The following is a 20,531-nucleotide window of genomic DNA, read 5'->3' as shown; positions in this document are numbered from 1 at the left end:
TTTCTGCCTTTTTTTAAACTCTACATCGATGGATATTTATACCTTGCTTAGCCTTCGACAGAAGCTATCAGGGGTGAAATTTCACTCCATGCCATTTTTGTTTGAATATTGTCGTCTCCTAATAGAATTGCCGCGATGTTATTTATAACCTTCGCAAACAATCACTTTTTTGCTTTTCATTTAATATTGGGTAATAATAGAGTAGTGGATTTATTGATTTCTAGAATAAAAATATCGTACTGGGGTAACATTGTATCCATGATAAATTAATCTAATAGATAGCTTTCAAGAGATAATATTACGTCCGGATATTAAATTGATGTCTTTTTTTAGGATTCGGAGCAGTTTGAAACGATAGGAAATTATTTTTCACTCAGTCGTTAACTTTAGTCGTTCAGTTCGAGTAGAATTATCATTCAACTGTTGAAGTTGTTCGTTTCGAAATATTTAATAAAATTCAACATCTTTTACAAAAAAGTTACGTCAAAACTTTCAATTGCAGTATTTTCCCGTCACTCGGTATTACATCGATAAAGTGCGAATTAAAAATCGTAACGCGAGTTCTGTGGTTGTTCTTCTCGCTCCAACGACTGTGGAAAACTGCACGCGGCGTCCGCATAAATTATACTGGCACAAATTACTACATGATGTCTGTAAATTATTACGAAGTGACAGGTCTACCTATCAGGACGCTGTAGTGTCTCGTGTGTAGCAAATCCTCGACCGTTTTTGGACCTATTCCGCGAGAGATTGAGCACGTCATTATCGCGAAAGTGTCGCCATGATCGATCGTATTCTCCACTACTAAACGTCGATGGAAAACTAAGCCAACGGAGTTTCGCTCGCATGAAAATGGAAAATGAAAGCAGCTCCGAGCTACGCTGCCGTTTCTGGAACGAATTTTCTAATCTCGCTCCAGCTGAAGCACGGTTCCGAATCGCTTGGTCCGAAACATTTCTGCAACGGTGAATCACACGCTGCTTTCAAGGTCAGTTTATTTGTCGGATACAATTACGGACTACGTGTGATTTTCCAGGAACGGAATTACGAAACGTGTGAATCATCGTTGACTTCGGTTTTTAGGCGTCCATCTTGCAAACAGAAAATTATAGCCAGAGTGTTTCTTTTTATTGGTAGTTCAAAAGCGAAGAAACATCTGTTTGAGGCGGGAAATCGGCGAATCGTATTTTCTGCGAAGAGATTCATTTATGAAACCTTTTGAGCCGAGATTGTATATACAGTCAGTCACAAATGTCTGTATACACTTCTTACATTTTATGTATCCGTTTTATCCGGAAAAGAAATTTTCATTTCGATTTAATATCGCAACATCGTTTTTAAGATGTTCAATATGACGCAAAAACGTATATTTTATCTTAAAACTCACAAAAAAATGGGTTTTGATAACATGAAATTGATTATTGACTTTTAAAATCGTTCAATTATTCCGTTAAATTAATACAAAATTTGATGCAGAAATACAACTAAAACAATCTTCTCTGTAATGCACCAAATTTAAAGAATCTACGTAAATGTTTATGATCGATATATATGTATAATATATCTTTCTATTCAAATGGTAGTATTTCGAGAGCAGAAAACATGTTTCGAATTAAAGAATCCTATAGAGTCAGCATCCTCTCTCTTTCTCTCACGGTCCATTAAATTTGAGAACTAGTATATACACTAGGCAGTTGTGAATGGCTCATAAATAAGGCAATCCTCCTGTAGACCCGCATCCTGTCGATCCAAAAGTTCTTCGACGAGAGTATATACAAACCAGTAACTCTTCTTGCCTTATCTCAGCGAGTTGAAGGTCCCGATCAAACATCGTCGTTCAGGCATCGCTTAATCGACCAAAATTGAACGATAACAGATCTTCGATTTGACAAATATGATTCTTCAATTCGATGAAGAGAGAGGTATATGAAGTTGGATATTCTTCCCTTATGACATTTGTTCAAGGACAGTCCCTTTTTCCATTCACGAACTCTTAATACAAAGATGTATGAATATTTATGAACATACGGAAATGCTGAAGCATTGCATTGGTTGGTTCTTTGCGTGGAAGAGGCTCAAACGTGCCTCGACGTATGTTTTATCTGTCCCTCGTAGCTGGCCCACACCACAGTGGCACGTTTCACTCAGGAAACCGTTTATTTCCTCAGATCCTAGGATAACGCATGACTGTCACGTATACCGGGTGACTCTTTCAAAAATCAATACCGTTAACTTATTCTTTTCGAAGCAGAACTGTGGGAGGTATGCCTTTGATCTTTCAGTTTGCATCCGTGATTTTAGAAAGTCGATCTTTTTCTTGGAATACAGTGTCCCTCGAAAATTTCTGATATTTGCGACTTGTAAAAGAAAATGAAATTACAGATATTGTAATTCGTTATATTAGGAATTTTTGTCACAGAATTTTCCACTTTGAAATTATTTAAAAAATTATTGAATTTATTGAAATTATTGAATTATGTAATTATTCATTACGTAATTAATTGTGCATAGTATTTATAATTGTTAGCTATATAGGATTTGATAATGTTGCATCAGATATCGAATCGTCCAAACTCGAGCTACAATAATTTGATAGAGACTTTAAACCGAGACCTAATTCTCGACTTCTATACAATAGAAAAAGTAAGAAAAGTCTCTTCGACAGTCGAACGGAGTCCGTCGGTCCCACGAAGATCAAAGAAACGAAGCTTCCGTGCTTCCCTCAGGAAGTACCGTCCTCGTTTTCCGTTGCCTCGGTCAACATCGAAAATCCTGTTTAACAGTCCTCCATTTTTCACCTTGTTCCTTCACGCTCATCTGCCTCCTGTCAGTCCCGGAACGTCATCCTGGTTAAACAGGGCCCCAGACGTTTTTACCGCCATGGTCCTGTCCCCGCAAACACCATGAATTATTTATTCACTGATGAATCGCCGGCGTGAACGCCCTCGGTTTTCCTCACGTTTTTCTTTTTTTCTTATTTTTCAATGCATCCACGTGGAGTCCCTTGTATTAAATTAACATTGGGAATTGAATCAAGTCTAAACATAAATAATATTTCTGGAATAGTTCGGGATTTTAATGTTAGGTAATGAGGATCTTTCTGAACACTATAGCTTTTGATTAGTTTAGAACGTAACTTTCACGTCAAGAGGGAATAAAGTATGATTTCTATCGTGTTCATAGAATAACTTGAATTATTAGAAAGGTAGAAAAAGAAGAATAGATAATTCAAGAACGTACGTATAATCTGCAGAAGGTTATTTTTCATCCAAAAATAAATTGAAAATCTATAATAAAATACATTCGTTTGAAGCCTAGAAAATTGTACTGGAAAATTCATCGATATCGCGCCAATTTTTAACCAAACAAGTTCAAACGTACTTTCCTAAAAAATAAAGCCCTAAACAACAAATTTATTCTATATGTTTAACTTACTTTCACGGGTACACCAATTTACCAGTCGTCCAGTCGTATATTCAGTCAAAAAGTTACAAAGTCCACGTGTTCACGTTGACAGGATTTCAAACTCGACTGGCTTAGAAACAAAGCTCCATTGGCAAAATTCAGTTGCACATTTCCAACTTATCTTTGCACGTATTACATAGTAAAATAACCTTCTGTCTAACGCGCAGTCTTCCACGTCTTATATTATTATTGCTACTAGTCAACAGTCACGTGGCGCCAATGTCGCGTCGCCGATAAGCGTTAACGAGCGAGTCAAAGTTGTGTTTCTCTGACTTCTTTCGGTGATTTGAGCGCGACCGCAAACCGGTAGTTCACGAGGAAGGAAGTCTGCATCACTCGGAGGTGAAATGCGACGTGAAAGTGGCGAAGCTGTAATGTTGGGACGGAACGAGCGGTGGACCAGGACGGGCTGTCACGAGACCGGAAGCTTCGCTAGGAACCAGGAAGCGGAGGTGGGAACCATATGCATTGACAGTCGTCATGCGAGTCGTACGGAAGATAAAACAAGCAAGTTATAATAAAAACGGTCACCGTTATTGCGTGCTGTTACTTTCTGGTGCGCAGAGTTAACCGTGACAGTATAATCCAGCTAGTTCATGAACCAGCGCTACTGTTTCTCTTCGGACATACCTTCCTCTTCATCATTCTCGTTACGAAACCTAGCGTTTTCCCATGATTAATACGATCGAATTGGGTCGGTATTTATCTTCATTTTCTCACAAGCACTGCCTCAAAACACGGTGCATTGCTTCACCGATTATCCTGCTGTTATACGAACCGCTATTAATAAGACTTTCGTAACCGTCATAGTCTACCCTCTCTAAAAACACTGTCATAATAATTGGTCCCTCGAACTGAAATGCATCAGTGAACATCAGTTCCGACTATTGCTGCATACCGCTAATGAGAACCGGTCATTAAGGTTTTGCTGGTCAAAATCAGAAAACAACATCGATCTCCATTGACATTCCGTTTACGTTCCTTCGTAATATAATTTAGCAATATTTTAGTAATACAGTTTAACGCAGAATGAATCAAATAAGTTTCCAGTCTGTCTAATCGCAACATAATTTGGTAATATAACACCATTTGTACAGTAAAATGAACCAAACAGAATGATTTAAATTCGACTTCGCTAAAATTTTTAATTCAAAGAAATCGTCTTATATCTCTCCGCCCAGCTTCGAAAGAATTCAATTCGAGAATAAGAAAGTACAATCTTTCCTCTTTAACGTAACTCTTTATGCAGGTCGTTATATAATATTTTCTAGTCAGTTACTATAACATTATAAAATACTCTGGATATTTCGTTATATACATCTCTACATTCCGCATGTTCAAATTTCCCATAAATGCGTAAAAATCCACGGTACAACAATAGCTGAGCAAAAATCAAACTGTAGTTAAAAAAGAATCTACGATAACATGATACACGATAAAAAAACATTTTAAATCACTTACCTCCATAGCTTCTAATCTCCGCGAAGAAGGCTTTAATACCGTCGAATATTAAATTATTATTAATTATTGTAATCGTTAACGAGCAACTACCGAAGATCTTTGTTTCGGTGCGCAACGGAATATCTCGGTGCAACGTTCGCGAATCGTTACGTCGGCTATTATGTAATCTCGGTGCGCTTTGGCGCCGGGTACCTCGATACTAAAAGCACACCTGTGAGTCACCGTGTGTCTCGTCGAGCGAAACAAACGGTTCGTTAGTAGTAATTACGCGACGAACCCGTTAGGTACGCTTACGAGGGACCGTTCTTTTTTTCGCGGGACTATGTTTGCACCGAGTGGTTCCTCTGCAACGATGAGAGATTCAGGACTAACCACGCGTCCTAAACCCTTTACATTAACGTCTAGCAACTCTCCTAATGAATTCTCGGCTTTTATCCATACTCTATTAAGACCACCTTTTCCATCCAGTTCTTTCTGGCCATGTGAAACGCGCCGATTTAAAAGGCTACGAACCGTACGAGTCGCTAGCTAACGGTTAGTTTTGACTTTTCACAATCCCTGCACAATGGGTGGCAAGAACGCCTGCTGGAGAAAGTCGTGAAAAGACTTCAGGGGGGACACGAAGCTTCCTTCGTCCCTTCGTTTGGAAAAATTCTCTGCAAGGGGGCTCTTTTCAAGATGCGTCTCTCCTTTCCCAGTTTTCCACGATTTTTCGTGGGTCACGCCGCGGGCCATTCCCTCAACGATCGAGTATTGTGTTTGGAAATAAACAGCTACCGGGTATGACCTCGTTGCAGTTTGAACGTTTAGAATGTTCAGATATTAGATTGCAACATATTACACTTTGATGGGTTGTTATTAGACGCTATCGTTATGCATTCATGGGAAATTTAAATGTGTGAAACGCAATGCGCGTAATATGTAAAGGTAAATAAAATTTTACATATTCCTGATGTTACGCAGAAATGAATCTTTAGATATTTTGTGATGGTTTTACCTGCCTGTAGTATATGTAGTATAGTAGGATAATTGGTAAGAGAAACGTTTTAATATGTTCACAATCTGGGGCAGAAAATACATCTACGAAACCGATACAGGCGTTTCATCGATTAAAATGTTGCATAGATTATAACTATATCGCGGATGTTATACAAAATCAGGTTTTCGTGAATACCACTAAAGAAGCAGAGCTTAAATCGAGATTTGTCTTACTCTCTCTCTAAATATTATAACAGTTCTTTACTTCCGCGTGTATACATTATGTGCATCTTATAAATTTTAATACATTTAAATTTCCCATAAATGAATAAACGTCTACTTGTAACATGTTATTATATCAACTCCTTAAAACTATTTTTTCTTGCCAATAAATACTTTTGTATTTATAGAAGCATCATTGGATATCGTTTCAGAGCTGAGAATTTTCTCCTTTGCATAAAGTTCGGATTTTTTAACGCTTACAAATATATAAACGTATACTTCCCAAGTTAGAATTCAGTGAAGTACGAATCTTTAAGAATCGAACACTTTATACGTTACAACATAACAAGTATGTTAATGTATTCCTCTGTGAAAGATGCATTTAAGTATTCATTATTCCCTGGCCGAATAAGCGGAAAGAGGTTCATTAATTATTTCAAGGCACGTTCCGTTTGATTCTAATCCGACATTGAGCTTTTTATACCGAAGTGGAAAAACTAGCGATTCGAGGATTAAAATATGCGTAGAAAGGGCAGGGAAGCAAAATGGCCGAGCTGTACCCTTCCTTCTGCTCATCAATCTTCGCATGGAAAACATGACGATCGTCTTCGAGGCGAATCATTTGTTATCTAGCTTTTCGTCCCCTTACCTCGCACATTTAATGATCTTTAATCTTCCTTTGTGTACTTCCTTCCGTGAGACATTTTGCATCGTCGAGATTAAGTTTGTACGTATGGAAAAGATGTTTTTCTGAAGATTAAATTTGATAATATCACTCATTAAACTTCGTCATGACGTCTATTATCAACCACACTGATAACTGAAAAGAAGAGATTTGTTAAAGAAGAAGAAAACTACTAAAAAGGAAATTCGTTATAAAGAGTGTGTATAAAGGGTGAACGCTTCAAAAAGATTCATAATGAAAATATTGATCATCACGGATAATTAAAACGCTCATGTGACTTTCTTATGAATTTAAATTCGGCAAGACTAACGTAGAAATTATGGGAAATGAAAATTTAGCATTTGTGGAAGATCACACCTAGACAATTTTTTAATGAATACATTATTTTGAAAGAATCCGTAAACGAAGAGGCCGTAACTAAGAATTTTTGAATTGTAAAACTGACAGTTCTTTCAAATCTGGAATAATGAAGTTAGATAATCGCCGAGAAAGTGCATCGAATGATACGAAGATTACTTTGATCGAATATGTGATATTTTACAGAAATTACGTACGGTTAAACTTTTAGCGACAACCTACGTAAAGAGAACAACATTTCCTCTGATTTTCTCTTACTTCGCGCTTGGTTATTATTTTTTCGGTCGATCGATCGATGCAGCGTTTTCCAACCGGAAAATTATGCGATAAACAGCCGAGGATTGTCCGACGAGTGACAAAGGCTATTGTTAGCTTCGACAATGAAGAAGAGGAACAATCGAGAGTGACAATCGACAAGAAGACGTTGTAGAAGCTATCAGACTTGGTGGAGATTTAAACAAGAATTCTTCGTAGAGTTCTTGTTGTTCAAGTTTGAGAACAGAGACAGTAATTGGAATACTTGGAATCTACAGGAAGAGGACGACGCTGATATCAATTTTGCGTTTGATTATTACGGTTCATGCTAAGTTTTTTAATCTTAAAAATTCCTATCAGAAGATTCTCTAGATTTCTCTGTAGTAGTTTTATTAAAAATACAAGGGGGAAATATTTACGAGATTCTTACTATAGCACAAAATATGTAAATTCGTTAGAATATAATTCCTCCTATCGTTGTACGTAGCTATGAACTGCCTCACGAATCAGTATTTTCCACTCCTGTCTTTTATCTATCATGTTGTCTATTTTATATTTGCCCTTGTTTGCTTTTTCTTCTTATTTCCTTTTTGTTGTTATCTTTTGCTGTTGTCGTTCCACACTTTTTGTAGCAGAGCATTTGTGTCGTTCATATCGATAAATTACTATTATTGTCGTAATCTCAAATGAATTTCAAACAAGACGATAATCTTGAAGTACGATCGACGATCAAAAGAGGAAAGATTTATTCGATCCAGGAGAAGGAAAAGCCAAGAGAAGAAGAAGTTCCCAAGGAAAAGGCGACTTTCCCACGAGGCTGTTCGTTTCTCGGTTCGTTTACAAGGAAATTTCGCGTTCAATTACCCAAGTTTCGCGCTGCTCGAGACGATTCGCTCTCGTGGATGATGTTCTTGCTAGGGGACTCGCGAGGAAACACGTGTCGTCGTTCCATGAATGCTTCTTCTGTCTTCGCGTATCCGTTACTCTCGCGCACACTCCCGGCCTTTCTTCCTCCTCTTCTTGATCTTCTCTTTTTCTTTTTGCGCTATCGCCCCGCAACGCCCACGAATCGCGTCTCGAACAAAGTGCGCCGGGGAAAAAATGATGCGCAAGATCAAAGGACGCGAACGCAGAACAGGGAATTGGAGGATCGTGTTCCGGGAGCGTGGATAATTGCGTCGCGACGAATAAGTCTGCAGAGATCAGAAGCTGATTAAAGGAACGCAGCGTTTGATTGGTTATATATAGTATCGCGGAGTCGCATTTTCACGTCATTGTAAAAATAGAGTGCACGAATTCTTGTCATTGATCGAAACTGTCGTGATCTCATTCACTTTATTGAATTGGACTTTTTTATAAACCAATCGAAGTTGCTTTTTATTCGCTCCAAAAGGTATTAAGTTACTTACGCCAGAAAATTATGATTTTAAAATTAGTGTACTAGAATATAGTTCAATTCAGAAAAATAGAAATAACGTTAACATGCTTTTAAAACGCCTCATCTTACAAAAATCGCATACACCATACAGCGATGAACCACTTGAAACGATTTAAGTTCGCGTAATGAAATTTTTATCCATCTTTCATCATTTTATTTCTTCTATGGCTTCAGAGTTATGATTTTGTAATCGATATAATGTCACGTGACTGTGCAAACAGAAGAGGTCGAGATCAAGTGATCTTATAAGTCATTTGTGTATTATATATCTAATAAAATATAGATGTATTGTATCTTGAGTTACGATCTTCCCAACTATGAGTTACTTAGGTTTAGCAAATTTTGTATAACGAAGATTCCTCATCTCTGGCTCACCATCTTTGGCTCTTCATCTCGACCCTTTGCAGAGTCTCATTACATACTTGGAAGTCGAACGTTTGCGCGGCGCTGACGCGGCTCGATTCGCGATTAATTGCTCTTATCTATTTATACCGCGGATTTTTATCGGTAACGAAGAAAGGAGGGCCGTGAATAGACGATGACTCACGGTAAACATTCACTTACCCTTCTGCAATGGGGAACGTGTCGGGGATTCAGAAACGTCATGGTATGTAGTTGAAGAAAATGACGTGGCGAGAAGAAAGGAACTGGCAACACGAATAACGTGTCTTCAGAGGAGGGGAAAACGGTAGAAAGAGGAGAAAGGAAATCGATTCGAATGTTCTTTTCTCCGGAACAAATTTCCACCAGGCAAAAAGGAAGGTGGTTTTGCCACCATGATCGATGAACCTCATCCCTTGATATACGCCGATGAACAAAAGTATTGGCACGGACTTCTTGTGTAAAATGTTGTCTTTTTGTAAAAAATACGATTTTTTATTTAATTTTTTGGTACTTATTAGGAGCTTATTTTCCCGTATTAAATAGTTATCTATTTTTGCATGATGCATAATTTTTAGGGGTTAAAGACAGTTATGATATCCTCGGTTTTTAAAATCATTATCCACAATCTTATCCTGAATAATAGTTATGACGAATCGGAATTTTTGCTTTGATTACAATTTTTATATCGGTTGTTGTATCGTGTCTACAATTCGCTTATACAGTTCATTGTTATCAAGTTTCATTGTAATGTGTAGCTGCTTGACGATGATAAATTATGATGTACTTAAGCTTTACACTGAAAAAAAAAATCGCATAAAGAAATCTGATAAAGAATCGCGTATTTTTTACACTTAAACAGGTTTCGTAGAAAAATCCGCTTTGTGACAATTATTTAACAGCTATTTAACAAATCGAGCGACGATGACTTGCTATGATATCATATTAGCAAACGTTCAGATTCAATTGGAAAATTCGTTAGAATCACACGAGCAGGGAGAAAGATACGATTGTCCCGGGATGATTTATCTTCACTACGAATAGAGAAATGATCGACGATCTCCGATGACAAAAGGATCAACCAGCATCCCCATTCATCGATGAAAGACACACTGTACAGGACAATGGTTCTGTTTACCCAAGAAATTATCAAGATCCATTTGGAAGGGTCGCGGAAGAATTGTCGTGTAGGATTTTTAACAGACACTACCATTTTGCCATTCGATCGTCATTTGGTTGCTTCATTCTTGATGATTCTTTTTGTTTCCCGCTGAGAGATTTCGTGAAACGGTTGAGGACAGTGTTGTTGTTAAAATAAGAGTCGACAGACTGATGTTTTAAAAGCCGTCGACGTTCAAGCTACAAATATTCGAACTTTTTGTATTTTTACCTTAATGTTTCAGCTTCTAAGCTTGAAGACTAGAATCGACTAAATTGCAAATTGTATATATGTATATACATATGTATATACGTATACTAGTTGAAAATGAGAAGCGATTCAGAGAATGATCATGGAGTTTTTACTACGCTTAACGAGAAGATTAAGTGTACATGTGGTGAAATTAATTAATTAAATTCTATCAAACTGTATGATACGATCTGAAATTGGTTTCTGATGCCAGTTATGTTTCACTACAATGCTAATGAAATTTCAATATGTTTCTTATAACGTATACAACATATACCTAAAAGTTTTCTACGGTAAATGTTCAAATTATGATTCGTAATGGGAATATTTGGAGAAAATTAATGGCGGAGTTTGATTGCCTATAAGACGCGGTTTTGTTGGTACTCTGATTTGGTTGACACGATATTGGCTGAAAGCGAGCACATCTTGCGGCGAGACCACATCTGTCAAACGTTTCTACGCTTTTTCTTTCAGATTCAACTTTCCCGACTCGCACGAGTACGCGCGTATACGCGACTAGAGCACTCTCGAAGCCCTCTCTTTTGCCCCGAGAGTCAAGAGGGCTTTTCTTTTCCTCCCGATCGATCGTGTGACCGAGCCGATTCGGTCTTTTTTTTCTCTTCTTTTTATTTTCCCTCTCTTCCTTCCTTCCTTCCTCCGGTGCACAATTCGAGTGCATTATGCCCGGCGAAACAATGGCACAAAGGTCCTGGCGAGCTCACGCGCCGGGCAGGATCTCTCGAGGAACAGCTGGCGCGAATTTTGCCGTAATTTTTACAGTATCTGTCGTCGAAAAATCGTTAAAACGCCGGACATCTGGTGTTAAAAAGCGCGTTCCTCTTTTATTTCGCCATTTAAACCATCTAATAATTTTTATTTGCTCGTAGTAATTGCTATTCGGTGTATCTCGATAAATGTTTCAGGAAGAAATATATGGCATTCAGAAATGCCAATATGGCACTCAGAAATGCCATTTTTATTGAAATAAAATTTTACAATAATTCTATGCCAAGCTAATTATCGACTGTTTTATACGTTAACAGAAAAATGTTAAATTATGTTAAATTCTATAATTCTTCTCTGTATCTTTATTCTGTTATCTGAAATAATTTTTACGCTTTATGGATGCTTAAATTCAATCTCTTGAGATTTGAATTATGCAAACACAATTTCTCAATATTCTTCAATATTTGTGTTATTATAACCCCGGACTTCCTGTTGGGAAACGATATTTACATCATACATATAAAATTTCATCAACATTGTAAGTCTAACACAGAGGAGAAGATTAATAAAAGATTTTACTAGACATTTGTAATAATTTTCTTATTAAATCTTCTGAATGTATTAACTAGAAAGCGAATATACAATGCAACCAATAAGAATGAAGCAATTAGTGTGAATAATACCAACAAAGAGTTAAATATGTTATTGCACCTCGCTTACGAAAAACGTGCGATAAAAAATGCATATATTAGTTATGCTATAACCAAACTGTATTCGCGTAGTCGTTAACGTGTTAATTCCATTCTTTATCTAATGTATTATTATTACTAAATCACGAATACCACAGAAAGATCGTAAATAAGAATATTAACTGTTGCCAACCTGGCAATGATTCAAAGCTATACCTTTCCTGCCGCGCAATCATTAACGTTCTCAGACAGGGGAACAATAACCTACTACTTCCTTAATTAGAGCCGAATAACTGCGTCTTGTTGCATAATCGACACAGTGCGCGCGCGCGCTACGTTTCAACGCACAAGTTCATATTCTCATCATACTGCAAGCAGCATAAGCTGCAATACGTCCAAAGCTCCATAATAGTGGAACCATGATGACAATCTTGATCGATTTTCGAATAGAGCAATGTTTAAAGGGCCACGAGCAGAATGCCCGTTTTTCAAAAGGAAAAACTTAGAAGCATCGTTGAGAAACGTCTCGAATTACGTACGTACCCGCATGCACCACACCCCCATACAGAATCATGGTGTCCCATAGCGTCGCTGTTAGAACGTCTTAATAATATCGTCGAATTTACCAAAGAAAAAGTAGGTCGTTGGTCTATTCTTTTGGTCTCACTAACGGTTGACAAACCATTTGGCAACTCTATAGTGTTGGTTGGGTGCATTGTGGTCGTGTTTTGAACCCGAATGACGAATGATTCAACGGGAGGGAATCAGACAATTAATCATGGACCAATTTTTGCGGTTCGAATACTGAAAAGCAGATGAGAGATTTTTCTAATAGAACTAGTTGGTTGGAAAAATGCGCAGTCACCTATGATTGTCTTCAATCTACTCTTTGTGGACGATATATTTGTACTTGGATGAAGTATATATGTATCAGTCTAGACTTTTTGGCTTTATATTAATATCGAATTATCGAAATGCTTCCACGAATTTATGTATCACAACGAAACGTCATAAGGAATCATAAATTCCAAAGTGAATTTAAAAAATGATTTTCGTTGCATCACCACCTTTTCTGCTTTTAAATTTATGGAGCTGATTAGTATACTTTAAGATTCCTCTTTTTTCCTAACTCCTTCACGCTCGATGTTGCGTATAAGAAGCATTATACTTTAGCACATTATTAATTATCAAATGATGTTTCTAATTTTGGTGAATCTTCGTCATATAAAGATTAGAAAAGAAGTGTTCTTTTTATTAATAGTTGACAAAAGACAATATCTTTTGGAAGAATTGATGGTGATATTATTCAAATCAGCCTCGTACGAGCCTCTCCACTAATTTCACTTTATTGTATATTTCTCACATCTTTAGGAAATGGAACACAAAGCCACATTAAACTCATGCAAAAAACTGAGAATTTTTCTCTTTATAATCACTTGCTAAAATAATCTCAAACTTTACTTATTCTTAGACGTCTCCGGATGGTACACTTCTTTATTAACAAAGAAAGTTTTTTGCTCCTTCCAATAAATCCAATTTAACCGGTCCAGACTCTTACAAAGGAAACAGAAAAAGCTTCTTCTTTTCTCAAAACGTATACGTTACTGTTCATGTGATTGGACGCGATCACTGGTCCCGATAATTCGCTCGGTAAATTGCTGGGAAGAAAGCAAAACGAGAACGCGGCGAGCCAATGAAGAAGCCCCGTTCGTTCAGCCTTTCGACACGGTCATTTTCCGACCGGTAAAATTTCCATACAAACAGCGGACCGCTGCAGCTTCGCAGCAGGGTTAAAATTAACTGACTTTCACACTATGCGTCTCTCCGTCTCTTTGCATACGTATTGCTAGTTTAGAGGCTATTACTGTGATCATTAGAGCGACCGTTGGGAGTAGCCTCGGTGCAGATCGAATTTCAGCTGAACTTTTCGTCATTACAATAGTATCATTGCCTAGTTGATACTCAGTCTATTCAGATCCAATCGTATATTGCTTATAATTGGTTCAAAGTCGTGAACATTCGATTGAAATTAAATGCATATTACAGCTTAACCCTCACCCTTGTGTCAATTTGACACACTTTTCGGATAAAATACTATATTATTCGGTCATTTATAGAACAATTTTTCTGAAACTTGTTGAGTTTGACGTGCGAATAAAATTCGATATGAATCCGATACGCGTAATGGTCAAAACAATTAATTCTAAATTCTATAGACTAAGCGACCAATAAACGACACGAACTTATCGGACGATTTGAAACTTTATTGAGACTGAAATTATCTCAAATATTCACATTTTCGACTGGTCCCTCAGTCTAATTGGTAATCGCGTTTCATTCACGTATTTTTAACCTACCGATTGGCCAATACGAAATTCGACCAATAGAATGGCCATCTCTTAACACCGTGTCATTGTAATGTAAATGAGGATCACGCGTACACGAACCACTCTGTAGCAGGCGATATTTTTGCCACTTTATTGGCGTAATTTCGTAACGGTACACCAAAAGGGTTGGCAGGCTCCGTAGTTGGCCCATGTGATTGCACGAAATTCGACTCGATATACGCAGCCCTTGAACCGGCTACCTAGTGCGTCGTACATACCAACCATCACAGAAAGAGAGAGAAAGGGAAGCTTTTGATTTATGAGAGCCTGGCATCAATTGTGTGCAACTATGTGGCTACCCCTTTAACGCCGCTTTCGTCACTCCCTCCGTGCGTTCGATCGTACGATCCACCGGGGGAAAAAGGACGGAGTCGAGCGTGGAACGAGCGATTCTACGGGTTACTTCCGTCTCCGGTTTGCAAGTTTGTTGCAAGGGAGAGAAAGAGAGAGAGAGAGAGAGAGAGAAAGAGGAACGCGATGCTACACGCCTCTTGGGAACGGTTTGATGGCTTACTTCGTGTGAAACAATGAAATCGAATGTTCTTTTCTTCGATGAGTATTCCAGAATTTTTTCAGATTTTTTGGAAACTTAGAATAATAAGAAACATAGACGTGAACGTAAATGACTCAGCTGGAAAACATGCTTGCCCATGGATGGTCGATTCTCCCGTCTTTATACGAAAAAAAACAAACTTTCATCCGTATGTTGTACGAGAGATCACTGAAATTCTACAAAATGCATCGGTGTAAATGTATAAAATTTTTATGAAAAATTAGGAATTACACTAGCGGCATTGCACCACCGATCAAAGATTTGGAACCGCTTTTCTAGTGTTACTTGTTTTGTTAATTCGCACTTGTTGAACGTGCATGATACGACTACCCCAATTAGGGTCATGGAAACTGTATATTCACGTTTTATATATAGCTACTATTACGATATCGCAAATAGTATGTAGAAAGTCACTCTTATCTTTTTGGGTCATTTTATCTGCTAATTTGAATTTTTTAGCATATTTGTAACAGACCCACAAGCGTCCTAATACACTTGCGAATAGATGCTTATACATATGCAAGGCAACACTAGAACTATAATATTTTCTACAATGTATGTACGTATATTTATATACATAAATGTTTAACAAACATTGAGATAGAAGTATAAATTCAACATTAATCTACATTTTAACATACATTATATATATATTGATTCATCTCTAAAATTCACTATCTTTCCATTAGTCACTACTACTATATATTTTTCCACATGAAACATTCATATGTTTTTATTATTATTACAGTAGAGTATAAGAGTATTAATAGTAACTCAAATAATAGTCATTAGTAGTTGCAGTATTAAACAATCTCTAGATTGACCCTCAACTGTTTGACAAGGTAATTCCAGTTACGTGTAAAGACGTTATCAACTGGTCGACAAGACGTTTGATCGACGAACCCTTCGACTTCCTAGAGTGAGGTGTTGCGTGAGAAAAGGGTGAGAAATGTTGCCATGTCTATGTGACTGCACGCTATGGTTCCTCCGAGATCTTTTGTAGACGATTATGATTTTCTGTCGCCTGTTTCTTCCACTAGGAAGCTGCTACCAGATATCAGCGCACGACTTGATTTTCCAACCCTTTCGCTGGCTCTCCCTCCCTCGAGTTCTAGTCGTCAAACTCATTTCACCCTTCTTTTTCTGGGTTCAGAAAGCGGCGCAACATTGCGGTACTGTGCAAACATCGACGCGAGTCCCGATGGAAATGGAATTGTTGAAGGCAAGGTCGAACGTGGAGGAACACGCGAGAGGCACCGTCGTGGAAGACCGGTTTCTTCGGTTACCCTACTTTTTTTTAGGCTACACAGAATCACTGACCAAAATATTCCTTCCTATTGACTCTTTCGACGCGAGCAAAGAAACAATTTTGTGAGGGGCAAAGAGACTTTAGCAGCTCTAGGCTGTTGTTTGCTTTTTTCACCGAAAGCCAAACCGCCGCTTTGTGAGGTCAAGCTGCCTGCCTCGTACGACAAGCCAAAATGACGACTAATTTGTTATCCTGTTATTGTGCGGCCATCCCTTGAAAAAACCCTTTTGCCTTAGATGAGAAAGTAGCACAATGTCCAACTTTTTCCTCCTCTTCTTCAGTTCAAAGGTTAGCTTTCTCCTTTGACTCTGTTCGTGTTTATATTTGTAGAACATTTTTTGGATTTACATATGTGCATTACAATTTGTCCGAAAGTATTCTATTCTATGAAATAATTTAGAGAAACAGGAAAAAAGACTATTTCTTGAGTTTATATTTTTAGAATGTTTTGATATCATCGATAGTTTAACATTGATCTGAAACTATTGTCCTCTATTGAGCAAAAAGGAAAACAAAATAAAGAAAGGAAGAAAAGAAGTCGAAAAATCGAGTTGCCCGTTTATCACGTAGATCTCTATGGTTCGTACAATTCACCTCGTCAACCAACATCCCTGACGACTCAATTTCTGCGACGCGACCCTGTAAAGAAAGTAAGATCGAGATAACATTGTCGTCAGATTTTTCGTGACGACCATTGTGCTGTACATCTGGTCAAAGGGTTGCACCGCCATTACGTCGATTTCATCCCTCGAGTCAGAGGACCGACCCTACTAAGAAAGTACCTACGCGACTTCCCAACTGTCTCCTTTCAAAATCAATCGTCGCTCTGGAACCAATGTTTCCTAATATATATCAATAGTGTATCGAAATATGTAATATAATAATATAATTTTAATAATAATAATTAATTAATAGTAATAATTTTAATCTTTTGAGAGAATCTTATTATCGCACAGAAATAAAAATTCTTTCTGTATTTTCTCTATCACTATAAAATAAAATATTCAATATTTGTAACTATTCGACTATGCTTCCACTATGAGTAAGCGAGGTTTAAGCATGAAAATTTGCCATTTCGCTGGTCCTAGAAACGGAAGCAAATTCAATTATTCTCTGCAGGCCACGCAGCATCTTTTCTCACCGTGAGCTTTTCACCGTAGAATGTAATACGATGCAAGGTATTATACCCCAGCTCGAGGAAGCCTAATTGACCCCGAAGGGTGCACACGTATCGCGACCGTTACACCCCGACGATGAAAAATAAGCCCCTACACAAATTGGCTGTCGATTTGAGGGAATCTTCGAACCTAACAATTGGATGACGAATCTTCAATGCGTAATCCGCTTTGCAGAAGTGTGAAAACCGGATGGCCTTTCGTTCACTCGCGCTTAACCTTGTTTGAAGTACAACTTCTTAATCTGTTTTACTTGTAAGGGAAAGAACAGTATGAATATAAGAATATGAAACAAAGAAATAGTTCGATCAGTTGCGCTTCTCAGAAGCTAGAACGACTAACTTTATTTTCTGTAAATTTCAGTGTGTTATAATATAATGATAGATAATTCAGAATGAACGATTTAGGGATTACTAGGTTCGTACGTACGAAATGTCGTTTATTATTGAGATGGAGCAATATTTTGACAATCGAAGAAGATGAACAAACACGCGTGTAGTTCCAAAACCAAATAGAAAGACAACTTTAGTAACGGTTCTGAATTGATTGAATACCAAATTTCTCACAAATACACAAACATTCACAATCTACCCGTCGTGCGTTCCTCCACGGTATTTCCGCCAATAAACATTAAAGTTTGGGTTTCAAGAGGTCCATCAGAATAATTTTCATAGTGTCTGGCCTCCATCCAGAACAAGCAAGGCACAGCTGTTGCAACAGTAGATAACCCAGATCCGTCGAATATTTTCGTCTGGACGAAAAAAACGCTTTTCTCCGACGTATCTATGTACGGGCGTGTGTGTGTACACGGATTGATCCCCGTAATCCAAACTATACGGTGCCCCTATAATAATTGTCACGTGACGACCCGGTATGTTGCCAGCTGTTGCTTAAGTTTCGCCCTGCGAGAGAATGAGCCACGTTTTGATGATTCGACAAGGTTCTGTCAGCCCTTTCTCCATTTCTTTTTTTCTTTTTATAACCCCGGATCGAATAATTGCGCGGAAGTCTGCTTATGCTTTCAGTAAAATATCCCTAAGGGTTTCAGTAGCAAATCTATGCACACCCACGGTGACTTCCTAATTTCTTTTTCACCTTCCTGCTCTGTGTATCTTAAAATGTCTCTATACAGATATCCAAAATGTGGTTTCGAAGCTTGTCATGTTGTTAGATATTCCTTTATATTAAAAAATAATAGAACTAGTAATGTCTGAAATTTTTGGTATGAATCTCAACCGTAAGTTCTGTAAATTATAGCCTAAAATTCTTCGATATAGATCTCTAAAATGTTGCTTCGATATATCTCACGGAAGATATTTTTGTTATCTTATTTCAGTCCATTTTCAGATTCTTAAGTATAGAATACAATACGAAGCTCTTAACTTGAATTCTTTTGTCCAACTTGAAATATCTCGATACAAATCTCTGAATTGTTGTCTTGGGACTTTTCATAATGTCAGACATTTTTTTTGTCTTATTGTAGTAAATTTTCAGATTCTTAAGTCAATACAATAAGACACCCTTTGGTCTAAAACGGCTTTTTGTCTTGGCCATTTTATTTACCAGCTGTCAGTTTCTCACCTCTCGTCCGCTGTCAAAATAAGTAGTCAGCATCGGAAGTTCCATCCTGTTCGCTGTTTCTTTTCGAGAACCAGAATTACGTATAGCGCAAAACTGGTCTCCCTCTCTCTGTCTCTTGTCAAAAAATCTGCTGCACGATGCACGTGTGTGCTCGTGTCACTCGTGTTACTCTTGCAGACACTGTTTGACGTCATCACCAGGATGCCTGAGCGGATCCTGTGAGAATCGTTGACAGATCTTCTCTACAACCCTCCTTCCATATTTTTCCTATCTTATCTACTTCTTTCAAATTTCTTCTCCAGAGAGAATAATCTCTTTATCGAGTAAATCCACTTTGATACCTTAAATTGTCTGTACAGCAACTTGTTACATAACTAATTGTGTCACTTGTCACATGAACTAATTACTAAAATTCTGCAACACAGCGAAAAGCATATTGTATCTGGTTCAAGATAGGCCATTCACACTGGACGGTTATTATTGTTTTTATTCGACAATCTAAAGAAGAATAGGTCAGTGACCCCGACTAAGTAGTCACGTATTGCATGTTTTAAAAATTCATGCGGTACATTAGTTGAAAATCGCGTATGTATACAGTGACGAGGAAAAGAAAGTTCATAAAATGAGAGGCGTAGGAAAACACTATAATCTTACAAAATGGATATTTATTTAATATAAATATAATATATACAGCAGATGATAATATATATAATAAATGTCTGTTATAAATATGGTGAAAAAATTGCCATTATTATAAAAATTACTAAAATTCATAACGTATCAACTCTCAACTTTCCTTTATACGCCACTGTGTGTTCGAAGTTCAACTAGTGGCTCATAAATATAGGATCGTCAGAGTTCAGTGAAGTGTGCCAGGAACTCATCTACAACTTCCAGTCACCATCATTATTGACGTAATTGTACCCTCTTCGATCGAGTCTGTACTCTTGAGTCAGCAGAAACTCCAGGAATCTAATTAAAGCTGCGTCCATTGTTGGGACGAACTGTTGCTTCTAACGATGTCGTTTAACCCTAAAGTAATTCTTCGAGGGTTCAATCGAGGAAATGCAAACCATTGCAATCATCGACTAACGTTTCTTCAAAAGTGGCGTGTGTTGAATAGCCTCGCCCTATGTTAAAATGGCGTACCCTAATTTCGAGAGACGTTAGGAAAATTGAAATCCGAATCGCGATTGGAAATAGCAAGGAGCATGTAGCAAAAGACACCGCCCGCAGAGCGTTGCGACAAAACCAGGGGCGTAACGTGCAAAAGGAAAGCGGCATGCAATCGTGCAATCACGTCGATCCAACGCGTCCAAGCCGGCAATTATTCCGCCACGGCTCCCGTAAGTTCGCCCGGATCCCTTCGAGCGTGTCCATCCGACTAGAAACGCCAACTTGGCCGATCGCTGTTAACCGTCGTTCCCTTCCACGTGCATCGCTCCTTTTTCTTTTGCCTGT

General features: G+C 37.9%; 1 protein-coding gene and 1 long non-coding RNA gene across 2 annotated transcripts in view; one reads left to right on the top strand and one right to left on the bottom strand.

Moving 5' to 3' along the window:
- LOC117204399 overlaps nucleotides 1–20,531 on the bottom strand; it is a 47,009-nt gene that overhangs the window by 7,264 nt on the left and 19,214 nt on the right. The window lies entirely within an intron of this gene.
- Nucleotides 1–20,531, top strand: part of LOC117204405 — a 39,721-nt gene that overhangs the window by 16,969 nt on the left and 2,221 nt on the right. The window lies entirely within an intron of this gene.

Source organism: Bombus bifarius, unplaced genomic scaffold (genome assembly GCF_011952205.1).
Source record: "Bombus bifarius isolate JDL3187 unplaced genomic scaffold, Bbif_JDL3187 scf7180000007966, whole genome shotgun sequence".
Classification (NCBI taxonomy): Eukaryota; Metazoa; Arthropoda; class Insecta; order Hymenoptera; family Apidae; genus Bombus; species Bombus bifarius.
Note: the sequence above shows the minus strand (reverse complement) of the source record. Positions and strands in the feature narration are given on the sequence as shown.